Source organism: Lactuca virosa, chromosome 3, assembly GCF_052849685.1.
Source record: "Lactuca virosa cultivar CGN04683 chromosome 3, Lactuca_virosa_CGN04683_v6, whole genome shotgun sequence".
Classification (NCBI taxonomy): Eukaryota; Viridiplantae; Streptophyta; class Magnoliopsida; order Asterales; family Asteraceae; genus Lactuca; species Lactuca virosa.
In genome coordinates this window covers 190,394,822-190,410,908 of record NC_136428.1, presented here as the reverse complement: position 1 = coordinate 190,410,908, position 16,087 = coordinate 190,394,822, and positions in this window count along the sequence as shown.

The following is a 16,087-nucleotide window of genomic DNA, read 5'->3' as shown; positions in this document are numbered from 1 at the left end:
ATAAATCCATACTCGGGGTAAAAAGACCATTTCACCCCTAACCTAGCTTGGTCCAAGACTAAGGCCCAAACTCACAATCTAAAAGGCCCAAAAGCCAATTATTCAACCAAGGCCCAAATATGGCCCAATTTTCCAAATTGGGCCCAAACCCCTTACATGGGGCCTTACCCAAAAGTCGAACAATTTTTTCTAGTCCAAAACACATATACTCAGATGGCCTATTAAGAACTCAAACAACCAGACCCAAAAGAAAGCCCAAACTCGAAGCCCAAAATGCAAAATCCCACCTGACTGAGTACGCGGGGCGTACTCAGTTGTACGCTACGCGTACACGCTATTTGGCTTGTACATTGCACGTACAGACTTGTACACCCAACGTACTCATCCATTAAGCCAAAATAGGCTCTTAATGCTTAAGTCCAGAAGTCCAAACCACAGATCTGAGTACTAATAATTGTCTAGAACCATAAAGTCACTGACTTGGTGATTTTGCATCCCCCAAAAGAACCCAACTTCAAGATATAACATTATACTTTCACCAAATGGACACAATCTTATATATGGAGGATTCCAAACCCTAAAGGAGACTACTTTATGAATCTAAAACCTCTTAACACCAAGAGTGGCAACTCATAGCTCCTGGAGTGGTACCAAATCACTAGATCTCATTCTTGGGGATAAAAATGAACCAAAGCTCAAATATAATAGATCTAAGCCATTAATGAACAAGTTCATAGCTTTTTACCTCAAACAAGCTGGAGATAAAGCAAATAATCAAGATCCACAACCTCTTCCTTGATCCACAACCTTGCACCAAACTCCTTCTTCTTGAATATGAGCCAAAACACACCAAGATGCACACCATGAGCTCAAAAACACAACCATGGAGGCTAAGGAATGATTTATAGGGTTTTGGGGACTTGGAGGCTGGTATAGAGGCCAACCCAAAACACTTAATGTGCTTATATAGGGTACAACATAAAAAATTAGGGTTTTCACTTACCCCCTCGTACGCCCCGCGTACTCCTCTTACGCCCAACGTACGAGGTCTCGGACCCCCGATCCAACCTTTGCAGTAACCTAAGCCTACACCACATTACGCCTCGCGTACCACCCTTCGCATCAGTACACCCCGTGTACTCCCTAGGTACGCCCTGTAGATTCCTTAGGTACGCCCCGCATATAAGGGTTTCCTCTAAAACCCTTAAGCACTCCGAAGGCCATAACTTCTTTGTTATAAATCCGATTCTGACGATGCTTATATACATGAAAAGGTAACAAGAAGCTCTACACTTTAATCAACTCATATTTGCCTTGCAATTTCCCAAACAAACATCCAATTTCCATAAAAGCCCGAGCTAACATATTACCAAAATACCCTTTGGTTCTTATGCACAAACCGAATACCCGAATCATCCAAATTACATCATCCACCCCCAAATGAGTCCAAATCTCAATTCTTCAAGGGTCCTAAGTCTGCTAATACCCAATCCTTGATCACCACCCCGAAATGGGAAACGATTCGAAACAGGGCGTTACAACTCTCCCCCACTTAAATTAGATTTTGTCCTCGCAATCATTCCTTACCATCCCCAGGGCTCTCCGACCCGAGGATGAATGAATCCTTTTTCAACCTAAAATACACCCTTGTAAAACAACCACGTCTACTCAACCTGGAATCTGAAGTCTCGAGATAGTCTGACTCCCTGTCAGACCGCCTATATCGAACCATTGCTAAATCCATTCCACTTATCTCCCAACTGACTACTCAACTTCTGATAACTTGAGGTTCCCACTAGAAAACATAATCACGGACCACTTATTGCTGCAGAACACTTTTACTTGACAGAAGGCTCAGATAATCCTTCGAGTAGAGGACCCATCCCTGCAACGGTTAGACTCAGACGAGAGTTGCGCAACAGGGTCAAATCTTTTACTCTGAGATTATTTAACCCAAACTGCAAGCGACCTAACATATTCTCCGAATAACAAGCGACTCCACACACGAGTTCCAAATCAATAATATCGCCTTGACTTATCTTGATGCCCTTCACAAAAGAACCAATCCAAGACACGATCACAAAGGCTTGATCTGTCATCAAAACTGAATCCATTTCTAACCCTTGAACCCTTCGATTGATGACCTCGGCATATAGATACCCCAATTCTTATCCCACTGAAAGGAAAATCCTGCACATAAACACTCGTGATACCCAACTCGAGATCTCACCCAAAAACTAACCCGATACTCAACTCCAAACCCGAGATCCACAGATCTGCACTTGCATTTCACCAAAACCTTCTGATTTACGAAAACCACTCTCTAGACCGATATATAAAGGTTCCCAAACATTTATGAGACTACCAGTCTCGCACCTGGTCCAACCACCAGGTTCCCAAGAGTCCAAATAACAAGGCTACCCATCCTATAAACCCCGTTGCTTCACACACTGACCACCCACTTAATATTGCAACTCAAGATCCAAAACCTTGACCCAACGGTCACTACCAGGTCCCACCCAACTATACCACAGAGCGGCCTCGACCACGGGTCCCACCAATTTAAATCTACACAGGCTCGACTTCACCTCGGACCCCAATGGTCCTCAACCGAAAACAGATAATTACTCCTCAACAATCCTAACCGGCGGGCCCAAGGCACGATTGATTCCTCCTTTACGCTCATGACCACCTCCAACGATAGTCTACCTCTAACTGGTGAATGTTACGATCCCATCGCAGTCTTACAACACTTCTAACCAACCATGGTTACCACCCATGGCCTTACCACACCTTAACCATCACAACCCCACTCATCCTGAGCCGAAACTTGCATCCAATCAGGTGTTCGGGTCATGCTTCGAATCCCAAATCCCTCCACCTGAACTCAACCACAAGCCTGTTATGCATAATAAAGAAGACGCCGACCAGCGGTTGGAAGTTTCCTGAACACCCACTTACACAATCTCAATCTAAACGGCCACTTGGGTCGTCTCTCTTCCTGGTTGGGATGTGAAACTTGCCTTAGTTCCACACCTTTCCAAACTTCCGGAAATTCTGATCGATTCTCCCCCACTTGGATTTGACGAAGCTCTATCATCTCTTAAATCCTGATGGATTCCCATCCCATCAACCTCATATAGCATGAACTGCCTATGACATGCGCTAATCAATACTAGCGTTCCATTGCTAGCCAGACTCAATGATCGCCCAACTCCTGAAATCCTGAAGAATACTCTTGAAATCTTAACCAGTCTGATAATCCAAATCACCTCCCTTGATACCATACAATTCCTGAGTTCTTATGTTGGCGACTAAAAAAAATCATAACCCTTGACCTGAACTGATGAATCTTCACCCCAACTTCCATCCTCAAAGAACCATTAAACTCTAACCGTCTACAATCCATGTGAATATACAACTCCCATGACACATCCAATGACCAAACAACTCATGTAACTGACACCACTATCTTCCTGCTACCGCTCCTCTCCTAGCAACGGTAGTGTTTGAACCTAAAAGTTCTTCCATAGGCAACCGCCGATCATACCAGAACAGATGATAAAACCACTGAACCCTAACTTCACTAGAGAACTAACCCGCTAACCCCGACCAAAGATCCTTAAAGCAATACCCCTGAATTAATCCCGACAAAGACCCGGATCAACAACTGAACACGCTGAACCCGCTCAACAAAATACGACCCTCTAAAGATTCATTGAAGACTCTCAGCATGCAGAATGGCATATAACAATCCTTGATAACCCAGACAATAGCAAAGAACCAACCCGAGATATAACTTAACCAAACCCAAGCAAAATTCCAAAGCAATACAAATTCATGATAACAACCCAGAAGAAAACAGAAGATATCATACCTGCAAAAGCATGCGAAGGAATCCTGACCTCCTCCTCCTGAGTTACCCCGACCATCCTGAGGACATGGTGCAAAACTCACCTTCGATCCCAATAACAAGAACTATCAGTAGGATCCTTCTTCCTGAAGGATCCTAGGGATCCACAAGCTTTGGGCTCCAGATGATCCCCCAATTGCCCTGTTACAATCTCGGCCCAAAAGGCCCCAAGATGACCATCTAAGAGCTCCAAAATCCCTTCCTTGACTGAACCCAAGACCACCGCGGTCCATTCAAAAATACTGCGGGTAACCTCCAATGAGATGAACTCCCACATCCCGCATCGATTGACTCAGTACCTGCTCCTAAGCCGGAACAAGAATCTGAACCCCATTCCTTAGTTCTCAACACCATACCGAAAACAATATGCAATAGATCTGAATATACCTAAGAATCCTCATCCCACAGGCTTCCTAGATTCTCCAAGACTCTTCCCGATTCGAGTGTGGATCCTGTGCTTTAAGTAGTATGGGCCCAATACTACCTTCCACACCAATCCATACTTTCCTCAAGAATCCTCCCAAATCCTCTAAGTCACCTTCTCAAATCCATACACCAACACTCACTAACCAGCATAAAAAAACCCACTAAAGCAATCCCTAGGCTTTCCTAGGTTCCCGACCTCACCCTAGCATCAGCTGCTGAAGAACTTCCCATATTTCCAGTCACCCACCTCATGAATACAATCACATGCAACAAAGCTTAGATAATCCCTTGAGTAACAGACTCATCCCTACAACGGTTGGACTCAGACAAGAGTTGTGCAATAGGGTCAAATCCATCACTTTGAGATTATCCAACCTTTGCCACATGTGACTTGATATAGTCACTCAATAACTAACTCACATCACTTATGAATTCCACTATGCACAAAGCAAGCAACATTCGTGCAGTAACACTCAACCCAAAGAATAAACACGAGCATCCAAACCCACATACTACAACCCATATTAGGAGCTCCCACTCCCGCTACTGATTGCCTTACGTATACAAACTATACCCAAGCTAGCATCCCATGCTTCCTAGGCTACAAGGTATCACATATCAGGCCAACCTATCACTGGCTAATCAAAACTAGCATGCAAGTCTACAAGCTCATACAATAGACATACAAGGCATCTCTCCTAGCATTATACCATGCAAAAACTGTGTAGGTCTTTAGCCCTGACTAGCATGCGATTCACAGATTCATAAATTAAATCATACCAGATAACATGTATGGGTATTTTGGGAGAAACTTACTTGAGCTCGGTCGATTGCATGCACCAAACCCTTTCTTGTATTAGAAAACTTTTTTCCCCTTTTTAAATCAATTTTCTTTCATTTTTGAAAAACTTTACCAAATCCTTAGTTTGAGTTCAGACACACCCGAGAGTATGTCTGAATCCCTCAAACCAAGGCTCTGATACCAACTTGTTGTTGGATTAGGTGTCTAAGCCCATAAATATAATTGGTATGTACTTCACCCGATAGTAGCATGGTCCATTTGGGTTACATTCCCCGAAACAATTTGATAGGAAGGATACTTGAGAAAGAGGTTATTTGTGATTTATTAATATATTATAAGAGTAATATATTATTTGAGAAATCATATTATTTAATTGGTATTGATCAAGAATTAATTTGGAATTAATTTAGTGATCAAAAGAGACTGATTAAATTAACAGGGGCTGATTATGTAAATCAATGATACATATAGTTTGGGCTAATTATCCATGTTTAATTAGTGATGGATTAAGCTTATGTGAGAGTCCATGAAGTGTTAGTTCAAATGAATTGTGTGATCAAAAGCCTAAGTGAATGGATTAGGGTTTACAAGTGACCCTTGGAATTCTACACTATATATGTAACCCCTAAGCCCCTAAAATCGAGACACAAGTATTCTAAGAAGAGTATAGATGATTTTGGTGCCTTCTAAACCTCTCTCATAATCCTCCATTTGTTCTTGGTGTTTTGTGACTTATTTGAGGCATCACATTTGAGGTGCTAAGCTCTTGTAAGGCCAAGTTCTACAAGCTACAACAAAGAGGTAATCATCTAACTCGTTTTTATGTTTCAAATATCAATGTTGTATGCTAGTTAGGCTTCATGCTTTGGAAAATGAAAATTGCATGTATAACTAGAGAAAACTTAGATCCATAGCATTAGGGTTGTATGTGCACCATAGGGATGTTATAGTGCTCAAAATCCATCAGTGGTATCAGAGCAAGGTTGTTTTCTGTTATATTGATGCATTGGTTAAATTTTCAAAGCTGAAAAAGTCTTATTTCTGGTCTCTGACTGATGGACTCGATGAGTCCAATTATCTGACTCGACGAGTTCACTCACAGACTGACAACTCGACGATTCCAGTTCATGCACTCGACGAATAGGATCTTTTGCTTGCAGATTTTCGAGTTTTTTGGCCAGTTTTGGATTAGAATCATTACCACAAACTGTTTTGACTAATAAAAATTGTTTTTTATGACAAGGTAATGATTATCTTCATCCAAATTGAAAGATAATTGTCAAATATTAAGGTAATTACTAGATTATATGATAAGCTAATTATTTGTATTATTTGATTTGAAATTATCTTGCTATATGAGTTGAATTAGATCAAATTGGTAAATGATAAAAATATGTGATTATTTTACTTGTTTAAAATTTGATCTAAATGGCTTTGAAGAGTTACAAAACTTGCCATCAAGTTTTGGAATTCAAAAGGTTTTGAAGAGTTACAAACTTTCCATCAAGTTTTGGAATCCAAAAGGTTTTAAAGAGTTTCAAAACTTGCCCTCAAGTTTTGGAATTTAAAAAGTTTCATTTATGAAACACTAAATTCTAAAATTCAAGAGTTTTTGAAGAGTTTCAAACATTGCCCTCAAGTTTTGGAATTTGAAAAATCTCATTTATGAAACATTAAATTCTAAACCCTAGAATTTTAAAATGTTAAAATTCAACCCTTATACTATTATAATATTAAAGGATTAATACTTATATATATATATATATATATATATATATATATATATATATATATATATATATATATATATAAGACAAGTCAGTCTTACCGTTAGTAGGCCTCATTCACGAAGTTGGTCTATGAGGGGGTATAAGGAAATTGCCTATAAAATGGCGATTGAATGGGTGTCCACTCTCACCCTGTTTCCTTGACTGGTGGAGGGTCGTTAGCCGAACGGGTAGGATAGGACATTAATACTCGTTAAAAAGTATAATGATAATTATAAAAGTAACTAAATGTTTTTTATAAATTCTCAATCTTAGTTACTTTAGGAAAAATGTGAAATTGGTGCTATTCCATGAAATTGCACTTTTCACCTTGCCAAGTCGTTAGTGGAGCGTGTGTGGTTAACCGGCACACTAACTTGGACTAGCAAGGGTGGCAAATGGTAGCTTGATGTTTGTCATAGATCAATGGAGCGTGTGTGGTTAACCGACACATTGATTAGGTGATAAATGACATCAAGAGTACCAAGCACATTTGCATGGTTATTCACACCTTGTTTGTGATCCTCGGTATCCCAGTCACAAACCTGAAGGGCATAATCGAGCTTTAAACATGCCATTGAAAAGTTCAATGAATCTCAAAGATCTAGGAATTTCAATTCATTTAAAACTTAACCCTTAAATTTCGTTTTTCATGGTGGAAATTGGTAAATCGTCATTTACCTACCTTTAAATATTTTGCAATTGGATTACGACATCCCTCTTCCGAGTTGTGAAATATTGTGTTGGGTCCTAGCCTTAATATTTTATTTGGGTGTTATATTAAGGATTATTATCTAAATCCAAAATTTTGTCTTTCTTTTCAGATGTCTACCCCAAACGCTGTTGGCTCCAACCCTTCCAGCTCTTTCTCCCTCATGAACTTATGTGGGAGGGTGATTTACGATGGGTCGAATTTCAATGACTGGATTTGAAACATACGGATGGTCACTCGTTACGAGGATAAGGAATATGTCTTCGATAAATAGCTAAAAGAGGTTGATGAAGCGACTGCTACTCCTGAAGAAATTGATGAATATATGGCTCATGAGAAGGACGTGAGAAAGGTGTCGTGCGTCATGCTTTCCACTATGACAGTTGAACTCCAAAAGTCCTATGAGGACTATTATCCTTTCGAGATGCACCAAGACTTGATGGAAGGTACCATCAAAGTGCTCGACGGGAAAGGTATGAGATCATTTCCTCCATGATAACAACCAAAATGAAGGATGGAGAGTCCATCACGACCCACTTACAGAAGATGCAAAGTTATGTGGACCGCTTGCTGAAGTTGAATGTCAATTTTGATGAAGAGTTGGTTATCGACATTATCCTACACTCTTTACCTTCTTGTTATGATCAGTTCAGAATGACTTATCATATGAACAAGGAGGAAGTGACACTAAGAAAGCTTCAAGGCCTACTGAGAACTGCTGAGAGTAGTTTAAAAGCAAGTCTATTGTACCCACTCCTACTACTGCTGCCCCTGTTCTGGCAATTGGACATGGGAAAGGGAAGAAGAGGAAGGCTCCTTCTAAGAGACACAAGGGAAAGTCCCATAATGGATCCTCTTCTAGTGGGACCAAAGCTGGTTCTGCTACTCCTTCTTCCAATCTGAAAGAAGCAGAGTGCTTCTATTGTCATGATAAAGGGCACTGGAAACGAAGCTGTCCCAAATACTTGCATGACATCAAGGATGGGAAAATAAAGCCTACCTTCGCAGGTATTTACACTATTCTATCTAATAACTCATCACATGCTAATTCTTGGGTCCTTGATACAGGATGTGGTTTTCACATTTGTTCTGATTTGCAGGGTCTAAAAAGAAGTAGGGATGTGGAGCACGGGAAGATGAACCTGATCATGGGGAATAGGAAAGTATCGACTGTCACCAAGATTGGAGTTTATTCTTTATTGCTTAATAATGGGTTAGAGTTAGATTTGAATAATTATTGCTACTCGTCGGATATGGCGAGAAACATTATTTCTTTTCATGGTTTGTATAAACAAGGTTTTAGATTTTTGTTTAATAATGAAATTGGTTCTATTAATGCTTTTTATAATGGTACTCTTTATTTTGAAGCATTGTCTTGTAATGGTATATATGAAACTATGATGGTTGTAGAAAACTTATGAAATAATGTATTTGTATTGCATATTGATTCGTCCAATGGTTTGGACAAGGCATGCTTGTGGCATTGTCGTCTTGGACATGTTAACAAGAAGCGCATAGCCCAACTCCAAAAGGATGGAGTGTTGGAGTCATTTGACTTAAAGTCGGATGACACATGCGAATCTTGTTTACTTGGAAAGATGACCAAGTCACCTTTCACTTTGTACTTGTGAAAGAGGTGAGGGTTTGTTGGATCTCATACACACCGATGTGTATGGGCCCTTCAGATCTGCTACAAGGGATGCTAATCGCTTCTATGTGACTTTTACCGATGATTATAGCAGATATGGGTATATCTACTTAATCAAGCATAAGTTAGAAACCTTTGAAAAGTTCAAAGAGTTTAAGCAAGAAGTGGAAAATAAATTGGGCAGGAAGATAAAGATGCTTCAATCCGATCGAGGTGGTGAGTATCTTAGTATTGAGTTCCATGACTATCTTAAGGAATGTGGAATTGTTTTATAATTGACGCCACCTAGGACACCGCAGCTTAATGGTGTGGATGAGAGGTGCAATTGAACCTTGTTGGACATGGTTCGTTCCATGATGACTCGAGCTTCGTTACCTATCTCATTCTGGGGGTATGCCTTAGAGACTGTCGCCCATATTCTTAATCTAGTCCCAACTAAGAAGGTTGCCAAAACACCTCACGAAATGTGGACAGGGAAGGTTCCCTCGTTAGCGAATATCAAGGTTTGGGGTTGCGAGGCTTTCGTAAGACGAGAGACTCACGACAAGCTCGAACCTCGTAGTGAGCGTTGTATTTTCATCGGCTACCCACAAAAGTCCTTTGGATATCTCTTCTATATACCGAGTGACAATGTTGTCTTCGGTGCGAGGAGAGGGGTTTTCAGCGAAAGAGAACTCATATGTCAAGAGGACAGTGGGAGGCGAATTGACCTTGAAGCGCTTCAAGAGTTAAGCGATGAAGGAACCTCAAATACTAGCACTCAACCTAAGGAGGAAACTCCTGTTGAACCAGTTGACGAGTCCTTACCTCTGAGACGTTCCAGTAGAGTTAGAAGGGCACCTGAGTTTTATGTTTTCCATATTACTACAGATGGTGATACGTTTATCAGTGATAGTACACTGGTAAATTTGGATGAGCCTAATAACTACAAGGAAGCCATGGCGGGCCCCGAGTCCACAAAATGGAAAGAGGCTATGGACAGCGAGATTCAGTCCGTGTATGACAATCAAGTTTGGAACTTGGTTGACAATGTACTTGGTCGTAAGACAGTCGGGTGCAAATGGATCTTCAAGAATAAGAACGACATGAATGGGAAAGTACACACATATAAGGCGCGATTGGTTGCGAAGGGCTTTACTCAAACTCCTGGAATTGACTATGTCGATACCTTCTCACCAGTGGCCAAAATCAAGTCTATAAGGGTTATGCTAGCCATAGTTGCGTTTCATGATTATAAAATATGGCAAATGGATGTCAAAACCACTTTTCTAAATGGGAAGTTGGCTGAAGATGTTTACATGAGTAAGCCATAGGGTTTTGTCGATGCGAAGTACCCTAATAGAGTGTGTAATCTTGAGAAATCCATTTATGTATTGGAACAAGCATCTCGCAGATGGAATCTTTGTTTCGATGAGAAAGTCAAAGAATTTGGCTTTTCGAGAAGCGAGGATGAGTCCTGCGTATATGTCAAAGCTAGTGGGAGTATAGTTAGCTTTCTGGTATTGTATGTAGACGACGTACTTCTCATAGGAAACAACGTTCCAACCTTGAAGGAGGTTAAGTCCTAGCTTGGAAAGTATTTTGCTATAAAGGACCTTCGAGAAGCTGCTTACATTCTAGGGATAAGGATATTGAGAAATAGGAGTAAAAGACAAATTAGACTTAGTCAAAGAACCTACTTGGACAAGGTGTTGAAACGTTTCAACATGGAGAACTCCAAGAAAGGAGAATTATCTATCCAGAGCAATACCAAATTGAGTAAGACTCAAAGCCCGAGTACCGATGCCGAGATAGCAGAGATGAGCCGAGTACCATATGCTTCTGCAATTGGCTCGATCATGTATGCTATGACATGTACTCGCCCTCATGGTCACAATTGAATATACAATATATAGAGATAGAGATAAATATATATTAACGAAAATGACTTTTGAAGATGTACAAAAAAAAGGACTTAAAGTCTAAATATTTAAAAAATGACTATTGCTTTTTAAATTGTTATTTTAAATTATAGTTATATAATTTATACTTTTTTCGTTATACATTAGAATATTTTTAAAAACTCTACATTTATTTTCAAAAGTCAAAACTTTAAAATAGTTTGTAAAGTTTGTACTTTTTTTTTGCTGATGTCGAAAAAAATTCCTTGTAAAAATCATATTTATTTCATAGTTTCATCGTAGATTTGGTCTCTGAATTTAACATCGTTTAATTTAGTCTACTAAGTCACTATTAAATTATCATTTTACCATTATTTTAGATTTTCTATTCATATTTATTTTTATATAATTATGGTTAAAGTTATAGGTGTGTCTCCCCTTCTAATTCGTTAGGTCAACGCCTCACCCCACTTGACACTATATCACATTTCTTCCAACCATTGCCTCCTTCCGAAAACTTTCATTTTCTCCGGTTAGATAATAAAATTTCGACCGATTTTCGTGCATAAATATTCCCAACAAGAAAAACACACCATCAATACTAGCCCCACCACCAACATTACCACCATTCATCCTCAACAACGACCACCACATGTAACCACTTTATCACCCTCACCGCCATCTTTGTGTTCTCCTCCCAAAAGATCAAAATTTTCCTCAAAACCTTATTCAAATAAGTGTTGAATTTTCTGCTACAAGATAAGCAATATAGTTTGAACCAATTCATATACATTTTAATTTCACAAAACCAATAAAAAATATACACTTTCAACAATTAATAATATATTTGATTCAACTATAACTGGATTTATCGACTAATACATTAGATTTCTTGATAAGGGATCGGTCAATAGAACCTTAACCCTATATAAATTAAGATAGTGCGAGGAAATAAGGGATAAGATCAAATGATACAACTGCAGATTGATTGTTGACGTTAAGGAAAAAATGAATTTAATAGAACAATATGATATTAACCATTAAGAGAGAAAGATAATAATAATAATAATAATAATAATAATAATAATAAGAAAAAAGAGTAGATGTGTAAATGTAGGAAGAGAGATTTTAACATTCCAAAAATCACAATAAATTTAAAAATTTTAAAACCAACCATGAATCAATATTGTTTACAAAAAGAATCATTGTTTCAAAAACATTATTTCAAACTAGAGTTTTCCCAAGACCCGAATACATAAAAATTGGAAGCTGTGTACGATCACGCCTTCGCCTTCCTACGATCCTCGGAAGTATCTGAAACCATAAACTAAAACTGTAAGTCAAATCTTAGTGAGTTTCCCCAAAGTACCAGCACACCACAACAAACAATCATACAATATGAACATGCAACCTGACTGGACCGCCTCGCAGGGCCTACAGCCTATCCGGACCGCTCCACGGGCCGTCGGCCTGACTGGACCGCCTCGTATGGCCTACAGCTATCCGGTCGTCCCCGGGTGTCTTGGCCTACAACACAAACGTAAACATAGAGCCAACAAATACAGATAATCATACGGATCCACCGAACAGCTACAATTATCAAATCACCATCCAGACCAGGATAAATAATCTAGTTGGCCGACATTGGTGCCTTCGACCAACAGGTATAGTGAGGTAAACTCACCTCACAGTCTGAAATCTGAATGCAGTCTGAAAAAATCCCAACTCCGACAACCGGCTCAACCCAAATCCTAAATGTCAAAACATTTCCCAAAATACCCTTGGTTAAAACTAGTCAAAATCCACAAGTCCACTGAGTCAACCCAGTCGAGTCAACTTCGAGCTCGTAGGCGGGGCGTTGTAACGTCCCAAAAATAAGACCCAAAAATTGCAATTATAAATTAATAAAACCATTATTCAAGAAACATCATCATAAAAATCCAGATAAAATAAATGTATCAATCATCACATCATATCAGAGCAAATCAATAAAATGCAGAACGAGGTGGTGTGTGCTCTGCAATCTTCCCGAGCTCTTCCAATTAAAAACCGAGGTACCTAAAACATAAACTGAAAACCGTAAGCACAAAGCTTAGTGAGTTGCCCAAGATACCACATACCAATCATACAAATGGTCCCAGCCTTGGGGTTCACTCCAACCTAAAAAGCAAATATGGGACCCGTCGTGGGGTATATTTCAACCCGAACATATCACAGTGGACCCCACCTAGGGGGATATTTCAACCCGAACATAACATGTATCACACAACGACTAGCTTACTACATAACTAGATAATGGGCCGGCCTTGGTGCCTTCGACACGTGAACATAGTGAGAAGATTCACCTCGCACTGCCGAATCATACAGAAAATCCATGGTTGCTGGCTGACAGATCCCCGAAATATCAATATCAAAACAACACCCGATCAACAATTGGGTCCCAATCCATATCCATAAATCCATACTTGGGGTAAAAAGACCATTTTACCCCTAACCTAGCTTGGTCTAAGACTAAGGCCCAAACTCACAATCTAAAAGGCCCAAAAGCTAATTATTCAACCAAGGCCCAAATATGGCCCAATTTTCCAAATTGGGCCCAAACCCCTTATATGGGCCTTACCCTAAAGCCCAACAATTTTGCCTAATCCAAAACACTTGTACTCAGATGGAACATTAAGAACTCAAACACCCAGGCCCAAAAGGAAGCCCAAACTCGAAGCCCAAAATGCAAAATCCCACCTGACTGAGTACGCGGGGCGTACTCAGCTGTACGCTAAGCGTACATGCTATTTGGCTTTTACGCTACATGTACAGACTTGTACACCCGACGTACTCATCCATTAAGCCAAAATCTCCATTAAGCTCTTAATGCTTAAGTCTAGAAGTCCAAGCCACAGATTTGAGTACTAATAATTGTCTAGAACCATAAAGTCACTGACTTGGTGACTTTGCATCCCCCAAAAGAACCCAACTTCAAGATATAGCCTTATACTTTCACCAAATGGACACAATCTCATACATGGGGGATTCCAAACCCTAAAGGAGACAACTTTATGAATCTAAAACCTCATAACACCAAGAGTGGCAACTCATAGGTCCTGGAGTGGTACCAAACCACTAGATCTCATTCTCGGGGACAAAAATGAACCAAAGCTCAAATATAATAGGTCTAAGCCATTAATAAACAAGTTCATAGCTTTTTACCTCAAACAAGCTGGAAATAAAGCAAATAATCAAGATCCACAAGCTGGTCCTTGATACATAACCTTGCAACAAACTCCTTATTCTCGAATATGAGCCAAAACACACCAAGATGCACACCATGAGCTCAAAAACACAACCAAAGCACACAAATGAGCTCAAAATGCACTCTTCTCACTTAGGGTTTGCTAGAGGGACGTTTTCTTAGATGGAGGCTGATGAGGGAATGAGAAATAAGGTGATAATGATGCTTATATATGGATCAAACCCTAAAATTAGGGTTTGAAGATTTACCACATACGCCCTGCATACGCGGTGTATGCCCAGTGTACTAGAGTCCGCCAGTACGCCTAGTGTACATAACGTACGCTTAGCGTACTAAACTCCTGGCAAAAATTATCAAAATGACACTATGGTTAGGTTTAAAATTGAAAATACCCCATCATCGGGATGTGACAATAATCCCCCACTTGATCTAGACTTCGTCCTCAAAGTCGGATGCTGCGAATAACTCAGGTCGGCATAACTCTTCTGTCGACTCTGAGCGGTCTCCACTCTTTGCCTGATCTGTTGGATAAGCTCCGTGGTCTGGAGGAATATTTTAGTCCTTCCCATGACACTGTGACCATCCTCCCCCCAACAAACTAGGGTACGACATCTCCGACCATACAGAAGCTCAAAGGGCGGTGCACCAATGCTGGAGTGATAACTATTGTTGTAGGAAAACTCTACAAGAGGTAGGTAGGAATCCCAACTCCCACCAAAATCTATAACACAAGCCCGCGACATATCCTCAAGTGTCTGGATGGTCCGCTCACTCTGGTTGTCAGTCTGTGGATGATTGAAGGGTTTTGAGCATTCTAACACTCCTATGGTGTACATGCAACCCTATAAACCTTGGATCTATGTTTTCTCTATTATACATGCAAATATTCAATATTCCAAGGTTTCATCCTAACTAGCATAATATGGAGCAACTATACTACAAAAGCCTAGTTAGATGACATACCTTTTGATGGAGCTTGAAGTCTTGGTCTTTAAGAGCTTAGCCCCAATAGTGTGGAAACCTCAAGTGGAATCACAAATCACCAAAAACACCTTGGAAAACTTGAGAGAATAGCAAGCACTTCTAGAAATCGGCCCACCCTTTGTCCTCACACACTAGTGCCAATTTCAAGTGCCAAGGACCTCTTTATATAGTATGGAGGATTAGGGTTTCATCCATGTAAACCCTAATACCCATGACCTTTCATTTCCATAGGATCCATGGGTTAAAAACTCCATGGACTATCCATGCAAGCTTAGCCCAACCTAAATGAACTTGGCCCATTCCATATATATATATATATATATATATATATATATATATATATATATATATATAAGAGTCCATATTTAATTAGTTCCTTTTGATCACTAAATTAATTCTAAATTAATTCTTGATCAATACTATTTAAATAATATGATTTCATATTAATATATTAGAACTTATAATATATTAATATAAATCACAAACAAACTATTCTCAAAAGACTATCCATATATAATTGTTCCGGTGAAGTGCAACCCAAATGGACCATGCCAAGTCGGGTCAAGTACATACCAATTATAGTTATGGACTTAGACACTAATCCAACAGTCTCCCACTTGGATAAGTCTAAAACTATTATTGGGTATGACTCCAAAACCCGACTAGCAATCGTAGCTCTTAAAGTCGCTGTCAAACTCTGACCTTATCC